We start from the raw sequence: 8170 nt of genomic DNA, 5'->3' as shown, positions 1-8170 counted from the left end.
TAAGAAGTATCATGAGGTTTTGATGTCATATGAGAAAGTTATGGTTCATTTACTAGAATCTTGATTTGAGCCATTTTTATTGCTTCAACCAAATTGGTGGAATATCACAAGTCCATTGGTGAATGGTATTCCCAAATAAATATGTAAAATCTCCAAATTTGACATTTCAAAAGGGGTATTCAATAATACTTAAAATCCATAGTATGCCCCTCATTTTGTCCAATGAGAAACATGGCATCAAACATATGCTTTCAACACACAAATTCTTTAACATGGTGTATATAAGAAAAGCCTCTTGATATGATTAAATATGTTAGCTAGAGGATCTTTGAAAAAGATAACCTTGCATTTTACAATCTATCCATTTTTATGGATTCAACCAAATTGGTGGAATATCACAAGTCCATTGGTGAATGGTATTCCCAAATAAATATGTAAAATCTCCAAATTTGACATTTCAAAAGGGGTATTCAATAATACTTAAAATCCATAGTATGCCCCTCATTTGGTCCAATGAGAAACATGGCATCAAACATATGCTTTCAACACACAAATTCATCATACATATGATTTCAACACACAAATTCTTTAACATGGTGTATTTAAGAAATGCCTCTTGATATGCTTAAATATGTTAGCTAGAGGAAGATAACCTTGCATTTTACAATCTATCCTGATCAAGAAATATACTCATCAAGTGGACCCCCATAAGACTGCGATTCCTGCTCTTAAGAAATCAACTTTATAAGATCCACAAAACATAAAGCGACATTGTAGAAACTTGAACAAAACTTTTCTGACACCGTGCTATAGATAATTTCAAGTTTCATGTGCAAATTTTTTACTTGAGAGTATATAAAATACTAGGAAGTTCTACGTGTTTGATATAGCCATTTCAAGCATATCCTTGTATGCATAGAAGAAATATGTTTTTGATGTGTTTCTGAGTTTTACATGCGATACATTGCTTACCCTCTCCAATGAGGTGTTGGAATTAGGGTTGTAGAGAAACGCGCATAGCTTGGAGAAGACGAAGGAAGCTCAAGGAACAAAATACAGAGTGTGTTACTTAGTGTGAAATGGAAAGATAGATAGCCCTAGAGTGATCGGCATATATACAATGCTTGGGAGGGGAAACCTCCTAAAGAGAGAAAAAATGCCCCGACAGTCATAGTGTGTTCACACACATCACTACCACATGTATATGGTAACAAGTCCCCCCTCGAGTGATGCGGTGAACGAGAGCTGGAACATGAGTAAAGGGAAGTGCCATGCTTTGAGGACATGATCAATCCACAAAGGGGAGTAAGCCTAGATCTTTGCAATAAGCTTCAAGCTTCTCACAAGACAATGCCTTTGTGACAAGATTTGCAATGTTGTCCTGTGTTGGCACATAAACCAAGCTGATGATCTCTCCTATTGAGAGCCTCTCCCTAACATAGTGGTTATGCACCTCAATGTGCTTTGTGCTAGCATGAAAAACTAGGTTCCTTGCAACTGCCAATGCACTGTGACTGTCAATGTAGATAGTGTTGGCAGTGTCTTGTCTAGCATCCAAATGAGCCATAAGGCATCTGAGTCATACACACTAAACCATAGTTGGCAGTGTCTTGTCTAGCACCCAAATGAGCCATAAGGCATCTGAGTCATACACACTAAACCATAGTTGTGAAGAGTGCCCTGTACTCATCCTCACAACTCCAAGTGGCCACAGTAGGTTGCTTCTTCCTCAACCATGATATACATGAACTGCCAAGCATGAAACAAAAACCACTTGTGGACACTCGTGTGTCAAAACAACCAGCCCAATTTGAGTCTCAAAAAGCATGTAAGTCTGGCGGCAATGATCCCCCCTTGGGATAAAATAAGCCAAGATGTAAAGTGTCACTAAGGTAGCAAAAAATCCTCTTGGCAGCCTGCCAATGCTTAGACCCTAGCCTATGCATAAATCTGTTGACTTGTGACACTGGAAACTAAATATCTGGCATCATGTTGCATACATAAATGAGGCATCCAACAACAATTTGGTAAAGAGTGACATGTGCAAGATCACTAGCATCATGGAGTGGCAATAGGTTTGCAATCCTCAAGTCCAAACTTACACAACAATGTCTCTATGTAACTTTTTTGACACAAGACAATACCACCATCACATTGCTTAAACTATATGCCCAAGTAATGATGCAAAAACCCCAAATATTTCATCTTGAAAGTAGCATTCAAATCAGCCTTAAATTCAGTAATATGTCTCTCATTTGGTCCAGTTCATCAGGAGTTCATCACCCTCACGTTTTACATACAATGTGCTTTTTGTTGGACTGTCACAAAAGCCTTGTTTGACCAAATGAGTGTCAGCTTTCTCATACCAAGCACAAGGAGATTGCTTCAACCCATACAAAGCCTTGTTACATTTTCATATTTTGTCCTCTTGTCCTTTCTTGACAAAACTGCAAGGCTGCGTTACAAAACTTCTTCAAATATGTCACCACTCAAGAAAGTAGTAACAATGTCTGATTGATGTACATCCCAAGAAAAACGAGATGCCAATGCACATAGAAAAGGCAGAGTAGTCATACGACAAGTGGGAGAAAAAGTCTCTTCATAATCTATGCCTTTTTGTTGTGCATAACCCTTTGCAACAAGTCGAGCCTTATGGCGATGGATCTCACCATCCAACTTGTAAACCCACTTTGTACCAATGGCCATTTTTCCACGAGACAAATCACATAAAGTCCATGTGTCATTTTTCTATAAGTGCATCATATTCTAATTGCATGGCAGCCATCCAATTGTTTGAATTTTGTGCTTCATCAAAAGATAGAGGTTTCTCAACATTATGTAAGCTAGACACACTCAAAGCATAACAATTTGATGCATAAGATACATGGCTAGAGTCTGAACGAGTATGACTATACAAAGGTGCATCCAATTTACTATCCCGCAAAGTGTGCACTAGCCATTTTGGCATACCTCTAGCCTGCTCATTTTCAGCCCTTTCTTCATCAAGTACATCATGTATATGTGCATTAGTAATAAGTTGATCTATAGCATTTTTGGAAACGCCCATAGGTTGTACATTTGCCTCATTGGAATATACATTCGAACTTCCACCACTGAAAAGAGGCAGCAAACAAAGTGTCATAAATGTCCTGTGAGCTTACATTATTGTCTCTAGTACATGACACCAAGGGCTGAACAAAATCTTCCACAAACACTACATCCCATGAAACCAAAATACGCTTTGTTTGTGTGGATAATACAACCTCTAACCTTTGCTTTCAGCACTATAACCAACAGAAATAAATTTGACAGTCTTATCATCCAATTTTTTGTGTTGCACTTGTGGCACTAAACCATAAGCCAAACAACCAAAAACATGCATGTTCTCAATAGATGGCTTTCTATCATGCCATGCTTCATATGGATTCTTAGACTGCAACGCTTTTGTAGGACATCTGTTGAGTACATAAGTGCCACACATGACAACCTTGAGCCAAAACAAATGTGGTAAAGCTTGACTTTTGACCATTCTTGCCATTTCTGTAAGAGAACACCATTTTAGTTGAAATGGGAAAATCCCACAACTTTGGGTCTAATTTTAACGCCTATGGATTCCTATTTCCCATTAAATTTGGAAAATTTTCATTTAATTTGGGAATGTGACAAAGAGATAGATTCTCAAGAAAATGGTGGTGTTGAGAAACACCTTTTAAATTTTTTATTTTTATGTGGGTGTTTCAAAACACTTCATAAAAGAGATAAATTCTCAAGAAAATGATGGTGTTGAGAAACACCTTTTAAAATTTTTATTTTTATGTGGGTGTTTCAAAACACTTCATAAAAGAGATAGATTCCCAAGAAAATGGTGGTGTTGAGAAACACCTTTTAGAATTTTTATTTTTATGTGGGTGTTTAAAAATACTTCATAAAATCATACATAAGTTGGGGAAATAAAACAATGAGCAAGATATGAAATGCTATTCAATTTTTGCTATTAAGATAGCCTGTGCCTTCTCCATGACATTTGATGGGATCTTGATTGTTTCCGCAATTCTTCAACCCCTTGGAGTCCATGACCATACAATTGTATCAACACACTCCCAGCGCTTTGGGTCAGCAAGATTGCAGCACCAACTCTTTTTCCAACATACTGTTCTTGGATTGTGGGATTTTGTTTTTGATGTTTTGGTGCCCAATACTGAATCAAAACTTTCTTGTAGTTAGGAGATGATTTGTCTACATCAACGTTTGACTCTGTCACTCCTAGCCATATCGGATATTCAGGATCTGCGGGTCTCACAAGAACAAGATCCCCTTTTCTTACATCAATTTGAGGCCTAAAGGCCTCTTGTCGCCTTGTACTTTGAGGACCAACATAGTGATCATTCAATTATTCATATCCTTGAAATTCATCTCTGTCTTCCTCTATCTCTTGCATTCTATGACTCCCTATAGTCTTTGGCCAAAATGTTGTATATTCACCAATGTGTTTATTGGTTGGTTGTTCAAGCTCATTGATTATGTTTTGCCAATAAGTGATAATAGGCTCCATGTATTTTGTGGATTCATGGTCCTTTCCCTTTAATAGAGAACATCTTTTCCACAATTCAAGATATGACTTAATCCCTTGAATAACAAGCGGACTATCTCTCACATAGTCTGCTATAGGTACCACATCTGGACAGTCTGTTGGTAATTTTGGTTTTCCCTGGTCATCTTTTTTCCACAACTAAGTTCCTGACTCCTTTGGCATCCAATCAGGTGATTTGGGATGAATTTTGTACTGCATTACTGGGACTTCACCTTGCATATAGAAACGAAATTGAAGTGGCTTAGAGTGTCCGACTAGAGCATCTTGTCCGTCACACATGTACCCTTGCACAAAGGATTCAAAGTCGGGAACTTGTGTCATCAAAAATGGTGCTGGAGCTGAGCTTTCACATTTTTGAAAATGTTCCATCAGATGTGGAAAAGTGAATGTCATTCTTGTTCGCAATCTTTCTGAGAACCTACTAAACATTGAATCTATGTCCTCATGTGTATGACCCACCATTAAGAATCCCAAATGCACGGTTTTGAAAACTCCTTTTGCTACTAACAAGGATAAGTATGCAAACAAATATCAATTTTTATTCTCTCCTGCATAATTATCTAGCTGTAGCAAAAGATTCTCATGCAATTTTTGAAATACAGGAGTGGATATGGTATCCACAACACATTGAGAGGAATTTGATTGTATGTGTACAATCTCTTCATTACATCCCTGGATGGCCAACGGTGGTGTCATTGTTGATGCATTCCTCTCACGCTCTTGCTTCATTTTGTTTTGGAGGTCTAGAGCTCTCCTTGAGTTCAATGCATTGAATAACGTTACATTGCTGCGTGGCATACCATCATGGCATAAATCTCCTTGTCCATGGTTTTCTGTTCTTTCCAGATTCTGTAAGCATAATGCAAGGGAACCAATTGTAGCATTGGGATCTGAAGGCCATAGACCATTAAGTGAGAAGTGACCATACAGTCCATGACCATGTCCATGTGTTATCATACCTGTTAACGATACTTGCAATTTATATGCATTCGCATAATCTTTTGAGTTCACACGCAACCTAGGTATTGCTGTCTTTTTTTGATCCATTTTATCATGTATAATGCATAAATACTTATCCTTTTGCAACTGAGAGAACATACGCCAGGTGTAGTACACATTCCTACAACTTTGTTGTTGCAACATGTGAATTCGACGTTCATCCTTCAAACGTGCAATCATCTCGTCATCCTTTGTTGACTCTAGTTGAGACTTTATCTGACTACACACAACACATTTAGAGAACTCACTTGTTTTTGACAATGTCACATTAGCAAACTCTGTATTCCAAATCCTATTGAATGTCGTGCTATACATTGGCTCGAGACTCATACTGTCAAGTGTTTTATTGACATCATGTAAAATGTCTACTTTCTTGTACGTGTTTGGTATTGCAAGCAAAGTTTCCCTAGCACCATCTTCCATGGTTCTACTCTTATGTGGCATTCTCTCCGAGTTTTCATCAAAAAAAGAGCGCATCAATGCCCTTCCCATTTTTGTATGGTCTCTTCCTTTTATCATTAAAACCATCATTACCATGCACTGAGCGTCTAACCCCATTCTCAAAATGTTCACGGTAACAATAAAATGAAGTTTTTGGAATGCCATGAATTTCGTACCAAGCTCTACTGCAAACCTCACTGCCATTAAAAGAAAACACACAGCATGTCTTTGTAGTTGTTTTGTTCTCACACCATGCAGTCAACATTGTATCATACACATAGTTTGTTCTTTTTTGAAAACTCTATCCCCAAAATTCATTGCGCATAGCCATGACCTTATCTCGATTCGCATATTGACAACACCTTTTGGAACAACAATCTATGGTTTGAAACAAGCTGGACAGATGCTAGAGATGCTTGATTGGATCTCTTAGAAGCTTTCACTGACATTTTTGGCTTCCTATTTACAAAGCAATATTTCCACTTTTTTGAAATAGGCTCTACCAAATAATTTGATTCAATGCATATGTCTTGTAACGCATGCATAGCATGTAGATCCTCATAGCATAACAATTCTTTTCCATCCATAGTTGTCACTCTCTTGATAGGCCAACAAACTAGATTAATGTTGCATACACTAGCTTCTGCAGAAATAGTAGCCTCATCTACATAGGATGTTTCGATACCAATACCAATGTTATCTTCACCTAGCTCACCAAAGTTTATAGAGTCAAATGGACACACGTACATGACAACCCCTTCGGCTACTACATGTGTTTTTCTTTCATCCCAAAGTTGAACCCTCTTATCCTTCCAAACCTCTCTGTAGCTCATTCCATTACATTGTGCATCCAATGCTCCTTCTGCTTTGTCAGCCTCATGCATAGAATTCCCTTTGTACTGCATCTCATTTATATGTTGCAACAACCCACTACTCCATTTCACAATACTATGAAAAACATCTCCCACTGTCAATGCATCCATTGTTGGAAAAGGGATGAGTGATTTCTTTTCAAAACACAAATCAATTGACACCGATACATTGCCTTCCCCAATAAGCATTCCAGAACAATATGCACTTGGATTTATTTCAAATACAGTCCCAATGGCAACCTTTTGTGTCGCTACAAACATGCACACTCTATCACCATGATTGAAATGAGCCATACCTTCAAGAAGATTGCAAGCATAATTGTTAAACAAACCGCTTGCAGAGTATATTGATTTACGTAGCATAAAGCATAACAAGTATGTATGAGAAGCACCCTGTGGCCTGAAGGTCATAGGGTTCCCTCTATGCTACTAAGAATCTCTTTGTGCTCTATGCTCTATCGTCTATGATCTGTGATCTATATTGACTTCCTATGGCCCCTAGACCACAAGGCGCCCTCATTGTTCCCAAAAAACCCTCATTGTTTTGCTATGGGCCTAGGGCCATAGCTCTCTATGCCGGTATAAAGCATATTTGCTCTATATTAGCTCCCTAAGGCCTGAAGGCCATAGGGTTGTCCTCAAGATCACCTCACAGAGTTTCATGTCAAATATATATACATCCTATGGCCTTAGGGCCATAGGGAGTTTCATGTCAAGTATATATACATCCTATGGCACCCCATGACCCTAGGGCCATCAGATCTCCAAATGAAACATACGACAATGTATGGCCCTTGAGCTTATACATTGCAACCCCATGACCCTAGGGCTATAGGATCAGCATATGAAACATATGACAATGTATGGCCCTTGAGCTTATACATTGCAACCACATGACCCTAGGGCTTAGGGCTATAGGATTTCCAAGTGGAACATAGGGCAACGTATGGCCCTTGAGCTTATACATTGACACCCTATGGCCCTAGGGCCACAAGACTTAAAAACATACAAAAAGACAACCTATGGCCCTAAGCCCAAGGGTGTGAGCATTGACACCCTATGGCTCTAGGGCCGCAAGACTTCAAAACATACAAAAAGACAACCTATGTCCCTAAGCCCAAGGGTGTGAGCATTGACACCCTATGGCTCTAGGGCCACAAGACATCAAAACATACAAAAAGACAAACTATGGCCCTAAGCCCAAGGGTGTGAGCATTGACACACTATGGCCCTAGGGCCACAAGAATTCAAAACATACAAAAAGACA

This window comes from Adiantum capillus-veneris, chromosome 10 (genome assembly GCF_014529385.1).
Source record: "Adiantum capillus-veneris isolate H3 chromosome 10, ASM1452938v2, whole genome shotgun sequence".
Taxonomy (NCBI): domain Eukaryota; kingdom Viridiplantae; phylum Streptophyta; class Polypodiopsida; order Polypodiales; family Pteridaceae; genus Adiantum; species Adiantum capillus-veneris.
This window is presented reverse-complemented; position numbering follows the sequence as displayed.